Source organism: Lepus europaeus, chromosome 5, assembly GCF_033115175.1.
Source record: "Lepus europaeus isolate LE1 chromosome 5, mLepTim1.pri, whole genome shotgun sequence".
Classification (NCBI taxonomy): Eukaryota; Metazoa; Chordata; class Mammalia; order Lagomorpha; family Leporidae; genus Lepus; species Lepus europaeus.
The window spans coordinates 144802569-144829065 of NC_084831.1; the positions used below are offsets into that span (position 1 = coordinate 144802569).

A 26497-nucleotide genomic window follows, 5' to 3' on the forward strand; every position below is an offset into this window, starting at 1 on the left:
GTAGCCCCTGTCCTTGTGGGCAGAGCCCAGCAGGTGGCAGGGATGCCAGGAGGGCCCACAGGGGACAAGGGTGGGGCTGCTGACCCCCAGGGCCACTTCTGCTGCTTGGGGTGGGACAGGTGCCTACCAGGAGGTGAGGGGTGGGGACGTTGTGGCTCACGCCCAAGGGAGGAGCAGGCAGAGACTGGGGCAGGCAACCTGGGAGGGGGTTTGGGGTCCCGTCTCCCAGCACCTCTCATGCATGCTGCAGCATGGGCAGAGACAGGGCATGGCTGGGCTCCCTGGCCCACCTGGGAGGGGTCTCCATGCTCCTAGGCAGGAAGCAAGAGCCTGCCTGGACGGTTAGTCCCCCGCTGTCTCCGGCTCCAGGAAAGTACCAAGCGGGGTTCGCTCAGGATTTGCATGCTCACTGGGCCCCCCACGGCCCGAGACGGGGAGCAGCCCCGTGAGTGACTTCCAGGAAAGCACTCAGCAGCAGCCTGAGGCTCAGGCCAGGGCCAAGGTGGGAGGCAGCTTCCGGCCCAAGGAGGGGCTTCCAGGCACAGCTTGAGGGCGTGGCCTCGTCCTGTGCAGCCAGGGGGAGACCTGGGCTGCTGCTTCAGCCTCCCAGCTCTAGGTGTGTGCCAGGGTCCCCAGCCTTGGGACGACCCTCCCAGGAAGCTGTCCCTTTACTCCCAGGGTCAAAAAGACAGAGGCTGGTCATCCCACTGGGACCCACCCTGGCGCTGGGCACCTCCCGTTCTGGGGTGCCACGTGGGCGATTCCCCGAGGCTGAAGATGATGGGGTGCTGTGGCTGGGTCAGTGCAGCCGGCAGCCCGAGTCCACCCCTCTCTGGGCTCTGGCCTTCAGCCGCCTCAGGCCACGGAGGCCGGGGTCCACCAGGAGGCCGCTCTGGGCTGCTGTCCAGGCCTCCGCGTGGCACTGCTGCTCCAGGCAGCGCTGCCCATGGTGCAGGAACAGGCAGACGGTGGGGGTCCGGACCGGCTACCCCCACAGGCTGCTCTGGACAGGGGCAGGTGCCAGCGTGAGGGCCCGCTGAAGGACACCGCGGCCCCCACCTCGTCCCCCAGGCTCAGCAGCAGGCGGCCCCGGGAGCAGAGGTCCTCGACCGCCGCGGGAGGTCCCCATCCCCTGCACCCTCCTGGAGCAGTTGGTCCAGGTCCCCGAGTGCTTGGTCGCATTCCTGCATCTGGGCCAGGCAGGTGGCACGCAGGGGCAGGTGGCAGGCGCCCCCACCACCTGCCAGCACCCCCAGGGAGCAGAAGCCCAGCGCCTGCTGCGGCCGCCCCGTGTCCAGGAAAGCATTGTCTTCCCGGGCAGCGGCCTGCACAGAGGAGGGAGAGCCTGGGTCAGCCCAGCCCGTGCCCAGCGCCGCCCACCTGCGGGGCCCCCTCCCCGCGCTCCCTGCCATCCAAGCTGGCTCTGCAGCCCCTCCCACTGGCCCTCCGCAGGCTGTCCCCGCCCCCAGGACCGCGGCCCACCGGCCTCCGCAACCCAAAGCCGGGAAGGCAGGGAACCAACCGAGGGACAAGCAGGCTGCTGACCAGGCCTCGGCGCGCCCGCCAGTCCCGGCCCCACCGCACCCCTCAGCACGGCAGGACCGGCGGGGAGTGCCCAGCTCCGGCAGTGCCGCCGCCTTCCTTTCCCAGGCCGAGCTGAAGCCCCCTCGGTCACCCTCCTGGGCTCAGGAACCCCCGGGAGAGGCTGTACAGAGACCCCGCCCCAGACTGCGGCCTGGCCTGGAGGGCGCGCTCAGGCCCACACAGCTGGGCTGGGTGGGCAGCGGGAGGAGCGCGCAGACTGAGTGGGGGGACCGGCCGCCAGCCCCCGGAAGTGGGGAACGGCTACTTCCGGTTCTGCTCGTGTTGCTCAGCATCTTTGTGGACTGGAGAGGCAAGCCCGCAGCTTCTCAGAGATGCTGCCTCAGCCCCGCCTCCGAGCCCAGAGGCCCCGCCCAGCTCCTCCTAGAGCCATGGGATCCCCGCCTACGTGCTTATCAGAATTCTGAGACCCCGCCTGCAAGCCCAGAGCCCCCCCGGCATGCTCCCCAAGTCTAGAGGACCCTCCCAGTCGCCCCCTTGAGCTCAGAGGCCCCGCCCAGCCCCGCCTCCAGGCCCAGAGGCCCCGCCCAACCCCGCCCCCCGCGATCTCAGTGGCCCCGCCCAGCCCTGCTTCCAGCCAGAGGCCCCGCCCGGCGCCACCTCGGAGCGGAGACCCCAGTGCGTGCCCCCGGTTCCGGGCTCCGGTACCCAGCCCACCATCGGGCGCTGTCGGTTGAGACCACGGGAGCCCCCGGCACGCGCAGGCCCGGGAGAAGCTGTGGCACCGCCCTGCGCGAAGCGGGCTGGGTGCAGGGCGGGCTCCGAGAGGTCTCTCTTCCACCCCGGGAGGCTTACGCCCCCTGCGAGCGAGCCCAGAGGCCCGTGGTCCTCAAGGCCGGCAGCCGGAGACCCGGAGACCCGGGTCCGGCCGGTGATGCTGCTCGCGCCCACCCCACACGCGACGCGCACCTCGCGGGCGCACCTGGGCGAGGCTTTGCTGCTTGGAGGCCTCTAGTAGCTGCAGCAGGAAGCCCAGGTCCGCGGAGTCCCGCTCAGCCAGGCCCTGCAGGTCCTGGGCCTTGGCCCGCACCTCTCCCTGCTTCAGCCAGAGCAGGCCCTGCCTGGCCCTGGCCGCGGTGGACGCCTGAGCGGGGCGCAGGGCCCCCTGCAGACAGGCACCTGCTGCCTGTGGGGGTGGGAGGACGTGGGTGGGTGTGGGTGAGGGGCTGCAGGCAGAGTAACTAGGATTAACCTGCTGACACAGCCCCTGCCTCTCCCCCATGGTCACCGCAAGGGGTCGTCCCCCACCAGCCCCAGCAGAACCGGAAGTGGGGACCCCGCTCTCAGGAAGCTGCTGGCTCAGCTCCAGGGTGATTTGGGGCAAGGCCACCCGGGCGGAGCCCGGCCTCCGCGGGGCACAGAGTGGGGTCAGCGGTCATGACTGGGGCCTCAGAAGTCACTGTCGTCCAGGGTCGCTTTCCCTGTGGATCAGGACAGAGGGTGAGGCAGGCCCGGCATACCCCACCAGCGGTGGACATGGCTAGCAAAGCGCCCGGCTCGTGGGGGCCGACCAGCTGTGTCCCTTCCCCACCAATGCCGCCAGGAAGGACTCGCTCAGTCCCCCTCACCCCTGGAGGGGTCTCTGTCAGGCCAGGGGGTGCCAGCAAGGCCCACCATGGACCGCTGGCAGGCAGGCCCCTGGCCCACACTTCCCACCCCCCGTGCCCTGGGACAGGTCCCACCTCCCAGGGCTGTGCCCCTGCGCCCGGAGCTCAGCCAGGAGGGGAGGACAGGTGCCCACCACTCGGTCACTGTCCCTAGGTTGACTTGGTTGGGGGTGGCAGTTGAGTTGGGGAAGGAGCCTGACTGCCCGCGGGGCTGAGGGGGCTGGGATGGACGCCTGGCTGGTGCTCGGCTGCTGCAGACGTGTCTCGGGCGTTGCAATTTCACCTGCTTGGCCAGGGCGTGTGTGCAAGGTGCCCCCACCCAAGATGCTCCCGGGGCGCACACACCTGAGACCAGCCCTGACCTCGGACCTCACATCCCTGACCTGCAGCTCAGCAAAGACCCCCCTCCCCCACCCCCTCAAGCTTCTGCCACAGGATGGGCCTCTTGGGCAGGGGGCCGGCCCCTACCTGCAGCGAAGATGGCCAGAGAGAGATAGGTGATGGCATCCCTGGTGCAGGCCCTGCTGTTGGCTGCGCCTGGCCGTGCCCGCAGGATGGCCATGGCCTGAGTGTGGCAGTGGCCCCGGAGCAGCTGCAGGTCCTCGGGGCAGATGTCCAAGGTGGGCTGGAGGCAGGCGGTGTCGCTGGCCTGGACGAGCCTCTTCACCAGCTGCAGGGGGAGCCGGTCACTGGCGCCCCTCAGGCACGGCTGCCCAGTCCTCCCCGTGCTCCCGAGACTCTGGGGTGCTCCCAACTCACCCCTGGATTGGAGCCCAGAAAGTGCAGGGGGTGGCTCTGCTATGCCCCCGCGAGGCTGGGGTGGTGGTCTCAGGGTCGCCAGGCTCCCACACACAGGTGAACACCTTGCCAGCCAGAGTGTAGGGAGAGGCTTCCAGATCCTCAAGTTCAGAGCCAGGAGCAGAGCAGGAAGGCTCTGGGAGGACAGAACCCCAGCTCCCGAGGCAGTCCCCAAGGAGACCCCCTGTCGCCACCTGCCGGCCGCTAATATGGGCTCCAGTGCCTTGGCCAGCAGCTCCTGTTCCAGGACGCGGTTGCCCCCAGGGCTAGGGGGATGAAGAGGAGGGCAGGGGTGACAGAGGGGCGGACAGGACTCTTGGCCGGTCCTCCCCAGCCTGAAGTCCACCCCCTAGCAGGTAACCTGCTGCCCCCGTTCCAAGAGCAAGGCTTGCACGCAGGTGTGGGTGGGTCTCACCGGGGAGCAGAGGGTCGCAGGGCCAGGCAGGCAGGGCCCCGAGGGCCAGGAGCCTCCCTTGGCTGCCGGGGCGGGGGGGTTGGGGGAACCTGCCCTGGCTGTGTCCTGGACAGCCTGCGAGGCGGAGCACGGAAGACAGGGTCGGGGGCGGAGCCCCCGCCCAGGCTCCTCACCTGGTGGGAGTCGAAGGTGAAGCCCCTGCACAGCTACAGCAGCGCCAGCCGCACCAGCACCGCAGCCACCGGCAGTCCCTGCACCAGCGCCGCCCCCAGGGCCTGTAATCCAGGCGGCCCAGGCGGTACAGGGCATCGGCGGCCAGCCAGGCACGCGGCCTCATCCTCCAAGTCCAGCTCCATTAGCATTGAGGCCAGCTGGTACACACCGCGCGCATCCTGCGGGAAGGTGGCTCAGGCTGGGCCTGCCACGCATCTCTCACCCACGCAGGTGGGGGCGGGGGGCGCAGGCGTCCCTGTGCACCTGGCCTGGGCAGCCCTTCCAGTCTGGCTGCGAAGATGCTGGGCTCCCAGAGCGACCCTCACAGGCCGCGCTGACCCCAGGACCCTGACTGCCCTTCCTGGTGGCTGACCCTGGGCCCCAGCCTCTGGCTCCAGCCTCCCACCACCCTGTGGGTGGGCATTCTTCAGACCTCAGGCCTGGGGGCAGGCAGAGGGTCAGCAGGAGGGCTGTAATGTAGGATGTGGGCAAATTGTATCTTCCTTGCTGTGCAAAATTCCCATCTGTAAGATCATCACAAAACACACCAAACACCAGAGTAAGGGGAAGGGTTTATTGGGGAAAACCCAGCAGACTGGAGGGATGGGGCAAAGAAGGAAAAAGAGTATAAGAGAAAGAGAGAGGAGAGGAGAAGAGAGGAGAGAAAAGAGAGCGAGCGAGCCCAGAGGAGAGAGGAGGGAAGAGAGGGGAGCAAGAGAGAGTGAGGAGAGAAGAAGAACCATGTGTACAGCAACAGGTCCTTTTAAAACTTTGCTGGAGGGTGGGCAGGGAAGCAGGAGCAGCAAATCCCATTAGGATGAGGGTGGAGTTTGAAAACGGTAGTTGGGCCATGTGCCCACCTGGCTTCCAACAATGGTGGGGGCTAGAGCCTAGGATGGTGTCAGGGTGTAGATTTATGAGTTCTAACAAACGAACACGCTCAGGTATTTACCAGTATAGTATTATGTAGGATAATTTAATAACTCTAAAATAGAACACAAAACACTGCGCTTTAGTTATTAAATTTTGTCACACTGTCAACCATTTTTTTTATTCTCTTCATAATTTTCTGCTTTCCAGATAGATAGCCATTTTACCTTTACTTCTTTCAGTTAGCAATTTGTTTTAAAGTTCAACAGTATCTTTGCATGACTTGATGGATCATGTATTATTATTATTGAATAATGCTATAATATAATGGTAAAATTTATGGAAATACCAATGTTTCTTTATGCTTTGTGCTTCATAGAAGATTTATATTTTGTATATTTCCATTTTTGGAGAATTATAAAAAAATCCTCTGTCGTCATCACAAGCAGCATTTTGTGTGCCTACAAATTTTAAAATCATGTATTACCTAAGAGTGCAATTGATACATAAAACAAATGTGTTTAGCTTTATAGAAACTGCCAATGCTCTTCCACAATGGCTGTATCATTTTGCATTACATAAGAAATGAATTAGAGCTCCTGTTGTTCTACATCCTTCCTATCAGGAGGTATTTCTGGCAGTTTTTGCTTTGCTTTAGCAATTCAAATAAGTTTGCAATAATACCTGATTATGGTTTTAATTTGCAATTCCATAATGACAAGTGATGCTCAGCAGCTTTTAATATGCTTAATTTCCTTTTGTATATATTCTTTGATGCAATCTCTCTTCAGTTCTTTTATTCATGTTTATAATTTATTGCTGAATTTTCATACATTTGTGCACATTCAGATAAATCCTTTATCAGACATCTAAGTGTTTTCTGTGATTTATCATTTCATCCTCCAAATAGTGACTTTTTTAGAACAAGATATTTTAATTTTTAAAGATTTTTTTTTATTTAAAAGGAATAGTGACAGAGAGGGAAAGAGAGAGAGGGAGAGAGGAAAAGAGATAAATTTTCTTTCTTACTTTTTTTTTTTTGACAGGCAGAGTTAGACAGTGAGAGAGAGAGACAGAGAGAAAGGTCTTCCTTCTGTTGGTTCACTCCCCAAATGGCCACTAAGGCCGGCGCACTGCACTGACCTGAAGCCAGGAGCCAGGTGCTTCCTCCTGGTCTCCCATGAGGGCACAGGGTCCAAGCACTTGGGCCATCCTCCACTGCACTCTCGGGCCACAGCAGAGAGCTGGACTGGAAGAGAAGCAACTGGGACAGAACCGGCGTCCCAACCAGAACTAGAACCTGGAGTACTGGCGCCGCAGGCAGAGGATTAGCCTAGTGAGCCATGGCGCCGGCCAATAAATTTTCTTTATTCACTAGTTCACTTCCCTAAATGCCTATAAGAATTGGGCTGGAACAGGAGTTTGGAACTCTATCAGGGTCTCATGTGTAGGTGTCAGAAAACGAAGTACTTGGGCTATGATCTGCCGTCTCCCAGGCACATTCAAAGGAAATTGAATCTGAAATTTGGAGTAGCAAGGATGTGCATCAGGCACTTGATATGAAATGAGGCAACAAAATGGTAGCTTTTCTAGCTTCACCACGGCCACCACTCCTAAATTTTCATACATCTAAAATATCATTACTCATTTCATGAATTATACTATTGGTTTTCCTATTATAACCAAGTTAAAGGTCATCTAGATTTTCCCTGTGTTTTTTTCCAGAAGTTTTATGATTTTCAATTTTATAGTTAGATATGTGATTTATTTAGATATAATTTTTGCAAGTCCTAAGGGCTTAATCTTGATGCACTTAATTTGTAAAAATATGTATGTCAAATTTTCTATTGTTATCTGATAAAAAGATTATCTTTTGTCAATTGAGTTGCCTTTTCTCCATTGTCAGAGATCACTTGACTGCATTTCCCTGGTGTATTTCTGAGCACTTTGTCACATTCCACTGAACTTTTATTCTTTAACCAGTATCTCAGTCTCTCATTTGCTGTAGCATTATATTAAGTGTTTAAACATTTCAATTTTGGTCTTTCCTAGAGTTGTATCGGGTGTTCTAGGTCTTTTAACTTTTCCATATAAACTTTAGTGTCAGCTTGTAAATAACTTTCCCATGATTTTCTTTTGCATTAATGTCCTTATATTGCCTTTATGCTGGGCTGATACAATGTATTATGTTTCTGTTGCCTGATAAGAGATTATAGAGAACTGATATCATTTACTCACTAAATATATGATAAAATTCACCAGTGGAAACATATTTTGCTGGTGTTTTCTGTTATTGGGAATGTTTCATATTATTGGCTTAATACTATTTTATTAATAAATTAAGCTTATTGATAATATTATCTATTTCATCTTCTTTGAGTTTTATAAATTTGTCTCCTTCAAGCAATTAGTAGATTTTATTTGCTATCAAACTATAGAGAATCACGTTATTCACAGTATCATTTTACTATGCATTTAATGTCTGTAAGATCAATAGTGATGACTCATTCACATTTGTTGGTATTTGTGACACTTTTTCCCACTTTAGGTTGGCTAGAGATTTATCAATAAAAATTGTCCATTTAACAAATCATATTATATCTTTTTATCTATCTACTTCCTGTTTTTAATTTAGTTGATTTCTGCTCTATTTTGACTAATTTACTTTCTTCAGGTTGATTCAGTGAATAACTTGATTTCTTTAGCTTCATGAAGTAGAAACCTAGATTATTTAATTTGGATATTTCTTCTCCAGTATATGCATTTCACATTATAAATTTCTCTCTAGGCACTGTTTTACCTGCACAGCACAAATTTTGGTGTTTTGTGTTCATTTTTATTTATTTCAAGTTATTTTAATTTCTATTGAGACTTTTCCTTAGGCTATCATGTTATTCAAATTTTTTTTTGTTGAATCTCCAAATATTTAATGATTTTCTAGTTATTTTTATCCTACTGATACTTATAATGCCAATTGTGGTCTAAGAATATACTTTGTGTGAGTTGTATTACAGGAACCAAGAGTAGTAATTTTTTAAATTTATTTGTTTTGAAATTCAGAGTTGTAGAGAAAGAGAGATAGAGAGAAGGGGAGAGAGAGAGAGAGAGAGAGAGAGAGATAATCTTCCATCTTCTGGTTCACTCCCCACATAGGCACAATAGCCAGCACTAGGCCATGCCGAAGTCAAAGTCAGGAGCCTAGAGCTTCATCTGGCTCTCCCATGTGATGGCAGGGGCTCACACATTTGGGCCATCTTCTTCTGGTTTTCTAGGCCATTAACAAGGAGTTGGATAGGAAGTGGAGCCACTGAAACACAAACTAGGGCCCATATGGCATGCCATTCTTGCAGGCAGTGACTTTACCCATTGTGCTACAATGCTAGCCACAGGTGTAATCAATCTTGATGAATGTGCTATGTGAAATTGAGAGGAAAGTTTATTCTGCTTCTGTTGTTTGAAGTACCCCATACATGCCATTTAGGTTTAACTAATTAAAAATCTGATAACATAAATTATTATTACTTATTTCCTGCCTACTTGATGTATCAATTACCAAAAGAAGGATTATGATATTTTCAACAGTGATATAGGTCGTGTTTATTTCTCCTTTCATTACTAGACCCACTTACTTTTAATATGTATTTATACACAAATATTAAATATTATTAAAATTTCTTGGGTTTGTTTTTGATTTGCTGCCATTGGACTAAGATGTACCTAAGTGTAAACTATTCCATGTTTATGTCTTGATGTTTTTTGAAACTTTTGTATCTCTGGATTAATGCTTATCATTAACCTTTGGTAATTCTAGGTCAACATTAATTCAAATATTTCTTTTATTTTTGCCATCTTCTCCTAATAATCAAATTACATATGCTACATATTGTGAAATTGTCTTATTTCTTTCAGATGTCCTTTTTCTTTTTTCCTTTTCAAATTTTTTTTCTTTGAATTTCAGTTTGGGAGTTCTATTGATATGTCTTCAAGCCCACTGATTCTTTTTTTTTTTTTAAGGATTTGTTTTATTTACTTGAAAGGCAGAGTTAAAGAGAGATGGGGATGGGGGGTCAAGAGAAAGAAAGAGAGAGATAGAGAGGGAGGGAGAGAGGGAGAGAATCTGCTGTATCACTCTCCAAATGTTTGCAATGGCCAAAGCTGAGCTAGATCGAGTCATGAGCCAAGAGTTTCATCTGGGTCTCCCACATAGGTGGTAAGGGGCCCAAGGACTTGGATCATCTTCCACCATCAGGGGCATTAGCAGGGAGAGCTGGATTGGAGGTGAAGCAGCTGAGGACTCGAACCAGTGTCAAAATGGGAGTCTGGCACTGCAGACATTGCAGGTGGTGGCTCAACCCTCTGCGCCACAACGTTGGCCCTGATCATTTCTTCAGATATGTCCAGTCTGCTGATGAGACAACCAAAATAATTCTTCAGTTCTTTTACAGTGTTTGCTTCGTTATTGGTTATTTCTTTCAGTTATTATTTCAACCTTATTTAGCTTGATCTACATTGGTTTTCTAGTAATGCATTTGGTTTCCTTTTTCCATTGGAACCATTAATGTTTATCCTAGTCATTTCATATCTCCTGTTTAATAGTTTCTATGCCATATATGACTTTAGTTCTGATGCTTTATCTCTTCAAAGTATATTGTCTCTTTTTATTTACCCTGCTTTGTAATTTATTACTAGAAATTTCATATATATTCAATAATAGATATTGAAATAAAAGGTATTTACTGTGAGATTTTGTATCAGTACATCTAGGAGATGAGCTGCTTTAATGTTTGCTGTAGATAATAACATCAGAGACCTCAAATTCTTCCAATATCCTTGTTTTCATCTGCCCTATTATCTTTGGGCTCCCCTTGGTAGCTCTTTCAGATGTAAGCCACACATGTTCTGAGTGCTTGGTGGGATGATTTTAGGGAAGAGAATATATTCCTTAATTTTATTAATAAATTTTAGTCTCTCAGCAGGCCTGTTTTCTTGGACTGTGATAATCGTAAATAGTTGGTAAGATTTTTTTCCCACCGTGTCTGAGACAGGAGGGAGAGACAAGGAGTTGTTTTGGGTCAGGGCTTTATCCACATAGTGGAGTAAGATTCTAATACTTGTTCCCTGAAGAATGAGGTTTTGTTAAACAGAATTAAACCACATTTCAAAAAAAAAAAATAAAGTTACTCTTCCCCCTCCCCATGCTGTAACTAGAAGGTACCTTTCTTGGCTTTTCACTGAGGATCTGCTGAGGTTAAAGGAGGTAAAATCTACAAAGTGTGGAGCACCCTAAGATTGGTTCTAAGGAATTTCTTACTGCTAGGTTCATTCAGGTTCAGGATCCAGCAATTTGTCAAAGTTATTGCTCGGCGCCGTCCTCGTCCAGCAAGAGACAGAGACCGAACACTTTGCACGGGGTTCCTTTATTGCTCGGCAAGCAGGAGATCCAGCTTCGATCTCTTCTGGGCAGGAACTTCCCTTACACCCGCGTAGCAAGGGTTTATATGCACAATACACGTCACAAATCAGGTGATAGGCTAGAAGCGCGGGGATAGGACAATCTCGTGGCAAGGCGGGAAGGAGCGAGCTAGAGCGGGAAATCTAAGGCGGGAAGGAGCGAGCAAGAGCGGGAACTCCCTGAGATGAGGAAGAACCCGGAAGCAGGGAGTCGGCGCCATCTTAGGGGCACGGTTCCTCCGGTCTGGTTCCCTACATCTCCCTCCTTTTGTTTTTGCACAAATCACATCCCCGACGGCCCTGGCTCATGAGGGCCGGGAGAATATTTACTAGGCAGAGAGTAGAGGTGCATACCCAGCGTGCTTGTGATCCGTTAGTTACGGAACTTCAAGGGCCTGGCCACAACCCCTGATGTCTCCGTTAGGGATCAGTTTTTATTCCCTTTTGCTGGGGCAGGCTGGGAATTGAACCTGCATGCATATGCATATGCTCTCCCAGGACCCCCGGAACCCCCGGGTGGACTCCTGCTGCAGTACCTTTGGTCTCGCATACCCAGTTTTCGCTCCCCGTCAGGGATGGGTGATACAGCCCAATGAATGAGAGGGGGAACAAGACAACTCGAGGAAGGTGTGTGCCTGATGGAGGCATTGTCCATATGTGAGGCGTGAGTAGGGATGGGGGGACGAGGGTTTTAATCGCTGGTATGGACCCGGTCATAAGTCATGCGAGCCAGCATGGCATATGCATCCGGATCACGGTGATGGAGAGCAGCATACGCTGCCGCGCGGAACTGATGTCTGACGCTCTCCAACTTGTTGTTGATGAAGGAGCTCACCCAGCGAAGTACACAGGGACGTCTCGTTGTTTTGTTGCAATTTGTCGTCCTGTGAGAGCGTGGTAATCTCGGTTATCTCGGGGGAGATGTCGTCCGTAGGTGATAGAGGTGTATCTTGTGGCGGCGGGGCTGTTTTTCTGACCAATCTTTCCGGTATCCAGAGAGGTTCTCTTCCAGATTCCTGTGGGAAGACACAGACCGCGCCTCGGTTCCAGCATAATACCGGATCCGGGCCGTACCACTTTCCCGTGAGGACATCTTTCCAACGGACATAGCCTCGTGAAGATGGCTCCTTTAACATGTGTCTCTCAGCGGGGGACATAGAATGATCTGTCAAATTCAAAAAGTTTATAGTAAACAGTGCAAGGGAGAGGCGCATTCGAGGGGTTTTGCCCGTGGCAATTCCCTCCTTTTGTTTTAAGAGAAAAGCCTTGAGGGTTCGATGAGCCCTTTCAATTATGGCCTGTCCCTGAGGGTTATAAGGGATTCCAGTTTTATGTTGTACCTGCATACGGGTGCAGAAATCTTGGAATGATTTACTTGTGTATGCAGGACCATTATCTGTTTTTAAAGTTTTTGGTTTGCCCCAGGCTGCCCATGCAGCAAGGCAGTGATTAATGACATGGGTGGTACGCTCACCCGTCTCCAGAGAAGCAGAAATTACTTGGGAACAGGTGTCAACTGACACATGAACATACTTTAAGGTCCCAAACTCGGATATGTGGGTGACATCCATCTGCCAGATATGTCCTGGTAGTAATCCTCGGGGATTAACCCCCACCGAAGGCACAGGGGTTAAAGTAGGGCATGCGGCACAATGGCGAACAATATCGCGAGCGGCAGCACGAGAAAGACCGAATTTGGCGGCAAGGGTTTTTGCGTTTACATGGAACTCTGAATGAAACTGGATAGCCTGCTCTTCTGGGGAAGAAAATTGGAGTATCCAAATGGGGCGTGTGGCTTGATCAGCTATAGCATTGCCTGTGGTCATGGGTCCAGGTAAGGAAGAATGAGCTCTAATATGAGTAATAAAGAAAGGAGCAGACCGATTCCAAATAGATTTTTGCAGGGTGAGGAAAACTGTCGCTACGGAGGATGAAGAATTGACTAGTCCTGCGGCCTCAAGGATAGACACAGAATTAACCACATAGCGTGAATCAGACACAATATTGACAGGTCCGGGGAAATCAGAGAAGACTTGGTTAACTATAAGAAGTTCAGTTACCTGGGGGGAGTTAGTAGCGAATTGGAATGTTTTTGGCACAGATCCTGAAACAACATATGCACCGACTCCTGTTTTAGAACCGTCGGTATACACTACTGGGGCTCCCTGTAAGGGCTTTTGGGATGTGGACTTTGGAAAAATAACTGGGTGAGACTGAACAAAGGTTAGCAAAGGATCAGAGGGTGTTCTGTTTGTAATAGTTGCGGAAGTGGAGCAGACTAAAACCGCCCAAGCATCAGTACAAGCGATTAGCACACGTACCTGTTCCATGGAATAGGGGACAACAATGGTGGATGGTTCGCGTCCAAAATGTTGGATAGCCCTCTGAATGGCTAGGAGAGTTATCTCCGCCACTGCCACGGGATAGTAACTAATAGATCTAGTAGATGACATTGAGGGATGGATCCAGAGGAGAGGCCCATCCTGCCATAGGACCGCGGTGGGCTGTTTAAGGGTGTCGAGGACCCAAAGAGTAAGGTCTCCCGCAGGGTCCCAACGTTTTAGGGCAGCTTTACTAAGGGCATCGTTGACAATTGACAGTGCTTGTTTGGCCTCAGAGGTGAAGGTTCGGGGGGAAGCAAGATCCGGGTCTCCTTTAAGTATATTAAAGAGGGGCTGCAATGCAGCATTAGGAATGTTAAGGTAGGGCCTAATCCAATTGATATCCCCTAAAAGTTTTTGTAAGTCATTTAGAGTGGAGATAGCATTGATTTTTATTTGAATTTTTTGAGGTCTAATTTGAGTAGGGGCGACTATAGCCCCAAGATAAGAAACTACAGACGACAATTGCACCTTATTAGGTGCAATATGCAGCCCTGCCCCTTCCAGCACTTGTTGGAGTGTACTGTATAAGGCCAGGAGCCTCTCTGCTGTGGGGGCTGCACACAGTAGGTCGTCCATATAATGTAGGCACCTGCAGTCGGAATATCGGTCTCTAAGAGGTTTTAGTACTTGGGCTACATAGACTTGACACATGGTGGGGCTATTAGTCATACCCTGAGGCAAGACTGTCCACTCCCAACGCTTGTCCGGTTGTTCCTGGTTCTGGGTGGGGACAGTAAAAGCAAAACGTGGGGTATCCTTTTTGTCCAATGGAATGGAAAAGAAACAATCCTTAAGATCTATTACAATAACAGGCCATTGGTTGGGAAGTGCCGAAAGCAGAGGAAGACCACGTTGCACAGGGCCCATAGGCTGCATCTGTGCGTTGACTGCCCTAAGATCATGTAAGAGTCTCCATTGACCTAATTTTTTGCGGATGGCAAAAATAGGCGTATTCCATGGAGAGGTGGATGGGATCAAATGACCAGCGTTGACCTGCTCCAAGACCAGAGTGTTGACTGCCTCCAGTTTCTCCTGAGATAGGGGCCACTGTGGAACCCAGACGGGTACGTCCGTTAGCCACGAGATGGGTAAAGGCTCCACTGGTTTAGGAGGCGAAACAGTGACCCCTAGGAAAAACCCAGGCCAACTTTACTTGGTCTTTGTTTTGGTTCAATGGGGGAAGGGTGGCCCTGGAGCTGGACACCGAGTCCCTTGCCTGGGACGTAACCCATATTTTGTAGCATAGATCGTACTGCAGGGGAAGTGGTGACCAAAGCAACATCCATTTCGGCCAGGACGTCTCTCCCCCAAAGGGAAATGGGTAGAGGTAAAATGAATGGAGAAAACTGTCCTCTATGACCCTCGCTATCCTGCCATGACAACAAGGCTGCACTGATTTTTGGGAAATGAGCAAAACCAAGTCCTTGCAAGGTTTGTTCCGCCACATTTGTAGGCCATGTACTAGGCCAGTCCTTTGTTGCTATAATGGATTTGTCGGCTCCTGTGTCTAAAAGTCCCTTAATGTCCTTGCCATTAATCTGCAACACTAAAGTGGGACGTTCATTTAAAAGCATATGTAAGCCGGTAAAATTAATGCCAGAGGACCCAAAGTTACCAGCGCCGCGAACGTGGTTTTTAGCTGGGATTAAAGAGTGAAGACTGGGCAGTAATAACATTTGTGCGATACGGTCTCCAGGATTGATTACTAAAGGTCCCTGAGGGGCCTGAACCATGATCTTTACTTTACCAGTGAAATCAGAGTCAACTACCCCGGGGATCACAGCTAGCCCTCGGAGGGCGGCGGAGGACCGACCCAACACTAATCCAACCGAATCCGGGGGCAGAGGACCGGAGCAGTCGCTCTCCACTAATTGTACCCCCATCTCCGGAGTTAAGAGGAGAGGGGAGGTGGCGCGGAGGTCCAGGCCTGCGGACCCGTGAGTGGCACGGGCTGAGGGTGCACTGGGTGTAGCGCAGACACGGGAGGTGGAACCTGAGAGTAGATTTGATTTTGGGGGCTCCTCGCTGGGTTGGGGAGCCCCCTCTGGCCGTTTTTTGGCCCCTGGGCGCTACCTGTAAGTGGGTTGCCATCGATATCGAAAGCAGAACGGCATACCTCTGCCCTATGAGGGCCCTTGCGGCAACGGCGACAAGGCTCTATGCCTGAAGGCTGTGCCGTGGAATACCCATGGCTGAGATTGGGGCAATCGCGTTTTCTGTGACCCGGTTGATGACATTGGAAGCAAAGTCCTGAAGATATGGGGGGTCGGGTCGATTTAGATTTTGGACTGTTTTCTTTGACTTTTGCCAGCATCGCAGCTAGGCCCGCATTAGTAAGTGGCCCACCGGTATCTCTGCAGTATTTTAACCAGGAGTCCAGAGATTTATGTCTATATTGTCGAAGAATGTTTTTGCACTCTTTATTAGCCTGCTCAAAAATAATTTGTTTGACCAGTGGCTGAACGTCAACCTCGGAAGGGAAAATACGCGACGCAGCCTCAAGTATGCGAGCGACAAAATCAGCGAAGGGTTCGGCCGTGCCCTGAACGATCTTGGTGAGGTGGCTAGCTGAGTCACTTGGATTGGACGCCTGCCTCCACGCACGTTGGGCACAGTTGGAAATTTGCCTGTATACTTGTCTAGGGAATTGGGTCTGGTCAGCCTGATAAGGTCCACGCCCTAAAAGCATATCAGCATTCCACGTAGGGTGGCCGTCCTCAGCATTTTCATCTGCCTGGTCATGACAGCACTCTGTATTCATAGATTGCCACAAAAGAAAGCCGCCTGGACTTAAACAGGCCCGAGCCAATTGGGTCCAGTCGCTAGGTGTTAAAATGGACTGGCCGACTGATTCAAGGAGTGACAATGTGAATGGGGCTGTGGGTCCATAGTCATGGACCGCAGCCTTAAGTTGTTTTAATACTGTCATGTCCAATGGTTCGTGCCGGGCCTCTCGCGTGCCCAAAGCCAAAACAGGGTAAGCCTGAGCGGGGGCAGCGGGAGCGCCAGTTCGCAACTGTTTCCAGGCTTGTTGATGAAACTGTCTGCCTGAAAAAGGTGGCACATTTGGGACGTTTAATGGCCATGGCGGCACGGGTGTTAGATGGGGCTGAGGCACGCCTACATGACCGCCAGTAGGAGGCGCTGCGTCTTTAATCTGATGGGCGGGCACGACATCGATAGGAGGAGCCGTAGGCACTAGAGGGCGTAAACAGGCATCTTTTAACTTTTGCCGCAGCTGCGCATACGTAGGAGGCGGGGATTTAGGATCGCCGTCCCCTTCCCCCTCAGACTCAGAGGAGGCGGAGCCACATTCGGAGCCTGAGGCCAGTGAGGAAGTCTGGCATCCCGTGTCCTTAAATTGTATGAGGTCCCGGGCGCCGTCCGAGCTCTGAGAACGAACTTCCTCGAGAGCCTCGCGAACCGCCGTAAGAGTCGGGCGGTCCGCTCCCACCGACCTCTCCTCTTGGAGGCACGCCCGCAGTAGTTCCCATAAGGGGAGAACAACGGGGTCGATATCGGGTTCCTGGGGATCGTTAACTGTGCGCCGGAGATCCTTTCCTAATTTCTCCCAAGACTCAAGAGTTATTTGGCCCTCGTGGGTGAGCCACGGCGCAAAGAAATCAACACTTCCAAGGAACCTGACAAGTGTGGTCTTAGAAACCTTAATCCCTTTGCTACGCAATAATGCTTTTAACGGATTAAGCAACATTGAATGGCTAGATGAATTTCCCATTTTCAGTTTAAAGCGGGAAGACACGTCCGCTATCTTATTTTCAGTTTAAAGCGGGGGAACAAGTCTGCTATTCTTTCAGTTTAAAGCGGGGAAACACGTCCGCTATCTTAGGGTGCGTCCACCCTCCAACCACGAGATATACCTCACTCGCGGGGCCCAGACGGTAAGACTGACCTCGCTTACCTTCTACTTACCGGGCAACGTAGAGGAAGCTCCCCGTACGGGCCACCAGCTGCTCGGCGCCGTCCTCGTCCAGCAAGAGACAGAGACCGAACACTTTGCACGGGGTTCCTTTATTGCTCGGCAAGCAGGAGATCCAGCTTCGATCTCTTCTGGGCAGGAACTTCCCTTACACCCGCGTAGCAAGGGTTTATATGCACAATACACGTCACAAATCAGGTGATAGGCTAGAAGCGCGGGGATAGGACAATCTCGTGGCAAGGCGGGAAGGAGCGAGCTAGAGCGGGAAATCTAAGGCGGGAAGGAGCGAGCAAGAGCGGGAACTCCCTGAGATGAGGAAGAACCCGGAAGCAGGGAGTCGGCGCCATCTTAGGGGCACGGTTCCTCCGGTCTGGTTCCCTACACAAGGCCATGTCCCATATTGGAATGCTAGCTTGAAGCCCAGCTACTCCACACCCTATTTAGCCCTCTGCTTCTGTGCTGGGAAAGCAGCAAAAGATGGTCTAAGTGCTTGGGCCCTCATAACCCATTTGGGAGACCTGACTGGAGTTCCTGGCTTCTGGCTTCAGCCTGTCATAGCCCCAGCTATTGAACCCATTTGGGGAGTGAACCAGCAGATGAAAGATCTCTTTCTTTCCTTCTCTGTCGTTCTTCCTTTCAAATGAATACATATTTTTAAAAATCGTCTCTAAGACATGTTTTAAATGATTTATTAAATAATATTTAGGACAGAAATTATTTTGCATCACAGTTAGCTATCTATGCACAGTATCCATATTTTTGAGAACCATAAAAGACTCAGTTTATCACTAAACATTTGTAGAACAAAATACATAGCCAGTTTTAAAAATTTTGTTCTTCAACCGTTACTATAAATTCCTAGCAGTTTGCCCCTCATTCTGGCCAAAAATTCTCTCCTATGAAGTCAAATATTGTATCTTTGAATCATACTTGCAATGAAATACCAATTAAATAAACAACATATTAAGAGAAGTGTCACATTTGACAATTATTATCCTTACTTCATAATCAATCATTATCTTTTTTTTTAATGAATCTTTTTTTTTTTGGACAGGCAGAGTGGATAGTGAGAGAGAGAGAGAGACAGAGAGAAAGGTCTTCCTTTTTGCCATTGGTTCACCCTCCAATGGCTGCTGCGGCCGGCACATCGCGCTGATCCGAAGCCAGGAGCCAGGTGCTTCTCCTGGTCTCCCATGTGGGTGCAGGGCCCAAGGACTTGGGTCATCCTCCACTGCCTTCCCGGGCCATAGCAGAGAGCTGGCCTGGAAGAGGGGCAACCGGGACAGAATCCAGCACCCCAACCGGGACTAGAACCCAGTGTGCCAGAGCCGCAAGGTGGAGGATTAGCCTGTTAAGCCACAGCGCCGGCCAAACACATAAACTCTTAGCAAGGCCCATGAACTAAGTAGGGGAGCTCCTGAGTGTCAGTTGTAGAGTGATGTGTGTTGGAAGAATGGAGGGAAATTTTCTTTACTAGAGGATGCCAGAATTTATACTACTGGATCATGATAAAACACACAGAGAAGAGCAGTGGAATTTAAAAGAAAATCTCCCTGCATGATTCCTAAAAGTATGAGAATGTGTGAAAGTGAAATTCCATAGGTCATACCTAGTGTTTACTCCAGTTAACTACTGATCCAAAGACAAATCTACTTCATGTACTCCAAAACTATCACACACACACATAATGGCAAGTGTGAAAGTAGGAATGGATACTTTTGGTTTATTTCTAAAATCCAATTTTTGGGCCTGAGCTTTTTACCATAGCCATATACAGGCACTCACACATACACACACACACACACCATACACACACACAATGTCATTATTTTTGGAATAAGGAGCTTTGCCACATCATAATGATAGTCACTATAGTGAGGTTGAACCTGAAGATGTACAGAGGAAGCAGAAATGGGATTAAGGGACTTTCTGCCAGCAAGCCTAATAGTACAAATCAATACTGGGGAATACAAAGGCCTATGGACTAGAGCTGCATATAGAGACACTGTAAAACATGGTAAAGAGAACATGGGAATTCCTCTAGTGCGCCTTTTTTTATAGAAAGAAAAATCATAGTGATTCCATGTGTTTCAGCTTAGGAAATTAATAGAAGGAACATGGACTCTAGGGTCAGAAAAAAATCCAATTCATCCTCACTAAATATTAGTTTTAAATAGAATTTCAATTTCCCTTTCATAGAGGTGTTCTTTAAAGATTCTGTAAGTCAACAGACACAAATTACATCACTGAGTGCTCAAGAAATGTGGTTTCCTTTCTCATTCAAATAAGTAAATCTAATCATTGTTGTGATTTAGTTCATATCATATAATTTCACAAAAGAACAGCATGAGTGCTGCATCAATGCAATAGGATTATACTTGGATTCTATCCTATAAAGTGTATCTGTCCCTGAAGAATTCATCTGTGACTGAAATTCTGAAAATAAACAAACTAAACCTTGCAACTTACACTCCTGTGATAGAATCTAAAACACATTTGTTCTTTTCTTTCAGTTCCTGGCACAGAGCCTTAAAAACTGAGTTTCCTGAGCGATGGGACTATTTGTAATCCTAATAAAGTGACTCATGATAAAGCCTCTAGGTATGTTTAGGATGGGTGCTGGTCACCAAAAGTGTAAACCACACAATCAGAGGACTGAAATGTCCATCACTCTCCTCAGCCATGTAGTGATGGGAAGAGGGATGGAGATTCAGTTCACCCGTGGAGAATGATTTACTCAACCCTCTCTGTATAACAAAATCTTACTAAAAATATGAACAATGAAGCATGGAGAGAGCCTTAGCTAGGAATGTTTGAGGTAGGCTTTTTCTGATGTCAGGCATAGAGGAGTCCTGTTCGTCTCCCACCCAGAGCTTGACATATTTGCCTATTCCATTTGTCTGATCTGGGTTGTATCCTTGGTAATAATACTATAATTGGGAAATGAAAAAAAGAGTATTTTCTGTGAGTTCGCTGGATCATTTTCATGTATGGCCCAGGAAACTCCTGAATTTCCAGGTAAGTGAGACAGATGTGTGACTCCTCATGACTGATATCTGAAGTAGGAACAATCTGGCTGGAGGACTGTGAAATCAACAACTTGTGTAGGCTAGCATTAACTCTGCCTGGTTAGTGTTAGAATTTAAGGGCTTAACATATGGGTTATGATTCAGAAATGAATTGAGTTATAGGACATTTAGTTAACAGAGGGCACTTGGTTTTAGTACATAGCTCTTCTGTTTTTCATTAATAAAGTAAATTTTAAAGTCATCACAGATCATGAAAGAGATAGTAGTATATAATGCTTAAAATTTGACAAAGATTTAAAGTAGCAAATGGATACACACAGGCATTTCTCTCCTTTTTTGTATCTTTAAAGATTTTAAAATATTTTAGCTCCCATATAAAAGGAAGAACATGTGGTATTTGTCTTTCTGTATCTGACTTATTTCACTCAACATGATGGTCTACAGTTACAAATATTTTTATGCAAATAAGGAATTTTGTTTTTCATAGCTGAAGAATATTCCATTGTTTATATACATTTCTTTATTCATGATGGACAACTTGGTTGAATCCGTATTTTGGCTATTGTGAGCAGTGATGCTATAACCAGGGTTGTGCTGGTATCTTTTTGATACAATGTATTCATGTCTTTTGGGTATATAACCAGTAGTGGGATTGCTGGATCATATGGCAAATTATTTCTAGATTTTAAGAAATCTCCATTCTGTTTTCCGCAGTGGCTAATATACACTCCCACCAACACTGTGTAAGGAATGTAGCTCTATTTTATATGATCATATACTAACTTCCTTCAAATTTAAGCCCTGTTCTTGCTCTTAATCTTTTCACGTGTCAATGTCCTGATATCAACTTTGGATGACTTCTTTATATAAGTGAATAATCTTTCCTGATACCTCCTCAATATTTTTAAAAAATTATTCCTATATATACCACAACTATTGCATTTACTTCAGCTATTCAATTCTATGTAAAACTCTAAATATTGTCATCACTAGAGACCACATTGCTACCCAAATCAGACAATTAAGAGTCCAATTATCTGAACAAAACCGTATAAATCCTACCCTCTACTTGGTAAAATAGCTAGCATAAAACTATCCTTTTTTATTCTGAAGTTTTTAAGAAAATTTGTATCTTTTATTTCAAGGGCAGAGATAGAAACAAAGATAGAAAGGGAGAGAGAGAGAGAGATCTTCCTTCTACTGATTCATTCCTCAAATGTCAAAGTCAGGATCTGAGTCTCCCATGTGAGTAACAGCAACACAACTATTTGAGACATTGCCTGCTGCTTCCAAGGATGCACACAGGTAGGAAGCTGGAATGGAGAGAGGAGCCAGGACTTGAATCCAGGCACTCAGAAAGAGATGAGGGAATCTCAATTGAGCTTTCACTCTGCATTCCAAATGTTTGCCCCTGCACTACAACCTATGAGAAGCTCCAATCCATTGATATACTCTTCTCTGAACCCACTAAACTTCTTAAGTTTCATTTAATTTAATTTGTAGTCATAGCCCAAAGTTAAAATTTTCTTGGAAAGATCCATCCACCTCCATTCTCATTCCAATACATTCCCATAATATATCCAAGTCGGATAGATGAGTTTATAACATTTTTTTCTATTTTACAGATAAATATTCATGAAGGTGATAATACAATAAGTTGTATGATTATACATTATGATTATAAATTATAAATTAGTAACTGTCTATGTACTTTTGGACACAAGTACTAGCCAATAATTTAGTTATATATCATTACTGAAGCCTCCCTCTGTACTCTCTGAACTTACCATTTCTTATTTTCTACACTATTCTATAATAATTCTGCCCAAGCACAACCAATACAAATGGATTGATTTACTGAGATAATAGAAGACTTACCATTAATGAATCTACAAGTCCTTTTAATATTTGTGCTTAAATCCTCTCCTTTCTGTGTCAACAAAGAAACTATTCCCCTTCCAGCAAAAACGAAGAAGAAGCCCCTCATCTGTATTAGAAAACAAAACAAAGAATAACACCTCCATTACAGTTTAACATGTGTAATATAGGTTTTTCCATTTATAGATATGACTCAGTGTGTTGAACATAAAGTTATTAAAATTACAGAGCATTCAAAATAAAGAATGTGTTCACAATCCCCATGATTTTTCTGGTATTCTGTTGCTTTTTGGATTATATTTAAATAAAAGTTACCCACAGATTCTTCCTCAGGCTCCTTTTCTTTGTGGATGCCCTATTGTTGGTACCTTCTGAATTCACTTATTCCTGCTCTCACTGATACTCTCTGAAAGTTGCAAAGTAACTCATACGTAACTCCCGATGCAACAGACTTGCATATCTGTCTCTAGGATATCTCTCTTCATAGTTCCAACTTCTCTCTTTACCTTTTATGAATACAGCAGACATCATAACTGTTACCACAGCTCAGTAAACGGTGCCACCATCTGTTGGAACCATTTCTTACATACCGTACTTTTCTATTTATCTTCCATCCATTGCAGGAGCATGCATTATGTTTCCTTTTCTGTATCCTGGATATTCTGGCATTTGGAGACCCTAAAGAAACAAGAAGAGACAGCTCCCTACCTTAGTCAGTTACTTCCTAATGACTTTTATAGAAGCATGCCTTTTATATACAAACTAGTCAATTCTGGATCTGTAACCCCAGCTGCTTCTTTATCCAACTCGCACAAACTGTGTCAATATTTTCTAGCCCAATTCATCCAAAAGGCTGAACATGAGGAAGCTAAACATCTTCATAGCTCAAACTGCCTAAAATTATTCAAGCCAGGCAGTGTTAAACTGGTTGCTCTGCCTGGCCTTTCCCCTGGAAAACTGAACAAAGGCTCTGGCCTAGGCTTTCTTCTCTGTCCAGCTTCTGCCCAGATGGAAACACTGTGCTTTACCATGTGGCCTGCAATGAAATTAATGCAAATTAATGAAATTAATAAAAATCCTTTTACAATCATATTTATCATTTCCCTATTATTCAGTCACCTATATATACCAATACCCCATGGACACATATGGGACACCATTTAGCAAATGATCACATATGAAAACTTGAGCATTGTCTGTATTCCTTCTTTTCTTTTTTTAAAATATCACTCATTTAAAGAAAATAGATTTCATGCATTCTAATAGGTAGAGTTCCAGGAAGACAACCACACTTCCCTAACTCCCCAGCCCCTATCTTTCTTCTCCCTCCCTCCTTCCCTCTCTTCAAAAGTTCTTGCAAAGATCTGATTTTAATCTACTCTATATTCATAGACATAATCCCCAATAATGTTAATATTAAATACGTAAAAAACTGGAAGACCACAGTCCCACAGGAGTCTAAACAAGGGCTAAAAATGGCAGTTGTATCTCCAAATGTCCATTTCATTCCTATACATGTTTTGCATTCTATATTAAGTGTCACATACCACATATGATATCTGTCATTTTGAGACTGCCTTTTTCACTGAGCATAATGATTTCCAGTTGCATTCATTGTGTTGCAAAAGATTAAGTTTCGTTTTTAGGGCTGTATAGTATTTCGTAGAGCATGTACATCACATTTTATCAAGTCTTCAGTTGACGGACACTTCGGTTAATTCCACATCTTACCTATTGTGAATTGAGTTGCAAAAAACAGCAGGGTACAAATACTCTTTTGTTTGCTAATTCCATTTCATTGGGGTAAATTCCCTAGAGTCAAATATCTGGGTCATATGGTAGATCTATTTTCAGATCTCTAAGGAATCTCCATACTGTCTTCCATAATGGTTTTTTGAATTTACATTCCCACCAACAGTGGATTAGGGTATCTTTTTCTCCACATCCTCACTAGCATTTTTTATTTTTTCAAATTTTTGAATGATAGCCATTCTAACTGGGGTAAGGTGAAACCTCATTGTGGTTTTTAGTTGCATTTTCCTGTTGGCTGGTGATTCAGAGCATTTTTTTCATGTGTTTGTTAGCCATTTGTATTTTACTCTTTGAAAATTGCCTGGTTATGTTCTTTGCTCATTTCTTAACTGAATAGTTTGTTTTGGTATTGTTGAGTTTTTTGAGCTCTTTATAGATCCTGGGTATTAATCCTTTGCATAATTTGCAAATATTTTCTCCCATTCTGTTGGTTCCATCTTCACTTTTCTGAAGTGTAGAAGCTTCTCAGCTTGATATAATCTCATTTATCTATTTTGATTTTGAATGCCTGTGCTTCTGGTTTTTTTCCAAGAAGCCTTTGCCTATATGAATGTTTTGCAGAGATTCCTCAGTGTTCTCCTCCAGTAACTTGATGGTATCAGGTCATAGAATTAGATCTTGGATCCATTTTGTGTTGATTTTTGTAAAAGGTGTAAGTAAGGTGGGGGACTTTTTTCATAGTTATGCATATGGAGATCCAGTTTTTCTGGCACCATTTGTTGAGGAGACTATCTTTTTTCCAGGGATTGATTTTTAACTCCTTTTTCAAAGACAGTTGCTTGTACATGTGCAGATTGATTTCTGGAGTTTTTATTCTGTTCTGTTCATCTACGTGTCTATTTTTGTACCTGTAACAGATTGTTTTGATTATTTACTACCCTTTAGTATGTCTTGAAATCTGATATTGTGATGCACCCAGCTATGTTTGTATTGCTTAAGATTGCTTTAGCTATCCAAGGTCTCTTGTGGTTCCATGTGAATTTTAGCATGTTTTTTCTAGACCTAAAAATGTTGTTGTTATTTTGGTTGGGATAATATTGAGTCTCTAAATTGTTCTGGTTAATATGGACATTTTGATAACATTAACTTTTCCAATACACAAATATGGAAGATCTTTCCATTTTTTTGTGTGTGTCTTCTTTTATTTCTTCCTTTAATCCATAAAAAAGACCCTCCCAACAAAGAAACACCCTGGAATAGATGGCTTTACTGCTGAAATTTACCAAACTTTTAAGGAAGAACTAATTCAATTCTTCTGAAAACACTCAAAACAATTTAAAAGGAAGAAATACTCCTAAACAACTTCTATGAGGTCACCTTTATTTTAACTCCAAAACCAGAAAAGACATACAACAAAGAAAAAGAACAATATCCTATTATTTTAAGCTTCAAAAATTCTCAACAAAATAGTAGCTAATTGAACCCACAACACAACAGAAAGATCATTCACCAAGACCAAATGGGATTTATCTCTAGTATTCAAGGATGATTCAACATACACAAATCAATAAATGTTACGTCACAGTAGTCAATTGAAGAATAAAAGCAATATGATTATCTCAACAGATACAGAGAAAGTATTTGATAAAATACAACACCCACTCATGATGAAAACTTTAAGCAAACTGGGTTTAGAAGGAACATTCCTAACACAATCAAGGCCATATATGACAAACCCACAGCCAGCATCATATTAAATGAAGAAAAGTAGGAAGCGTTTCCACTAAGATCAGACAAGAACGTCCATTTTCATCATTGCTGTTCAATATTTTTCTGGTAATTTTAGCCACAGCCATTAGGCAGGGCAAAAAGTCAATGTGATACTAATTGGAAAGGAGGAAGCCCATTTATGCTTGTTTGTAGATGACATGATTCTATATGTTGAGGACCAATAGATTCCAATAAGAGACTTTTGAAACTCACAATAGAGTGTGGTAAAGTTGCAAGATATAAAATCAACACATGGGGCTGATGCTATAGCATAGCGGATAAAGCCACCACCTGCGGTGCCAGCATCCCATATGGGTGCCAGTTCGAATCCAGGCTGCTCCATTTCCAACCCAGCTCTCTGCTATGGCCTGGGAAATCAGTAGAAAATGGTTCAAGTCCTTGGGCCCTTGCACCCAAATGAGAGATCTGGAAGAAGCTCCAGGCTCCTGGCTTCAGGTCAGCTCAGCTCTGGCCTTTGTGGCCATTTGGTGAGCAAATGACTGGATGGAAGACCTCTCTCTCCTCTTTGCTTCTGCCTCTGTGTAACTCTGCATATCAAATAAATAAATAAATTTTAAAAAATCAACACACAAACATCAATAGCCTTTGTATACATGGAGAGTACTATGGCTGGTAAAGAACATGAAAGATCAGTCCCAGTGACAATAGCAACAATTTAAAATTTAACCAGGGTGTGAAAAATCTCTGTAATGAAAATAATATAGCATCCTTCTTGTCTTGTCTGTCTACTTTCTACTTACTGCAACTGCCTTCGCTCTGGCCAGCGTCAT

General features: G+C 46.8%; 1 pseudogene; it reads right to left on the minus strand.

The window, feature by feature from the left end:
• Nucleotides 1–799: 799 nt before the first annotated feature.
• On the minus strand, nt 800–26497 carry LOC133759293 (tetratricopeptide repeat protein 34-like; annotated as a pseudogene).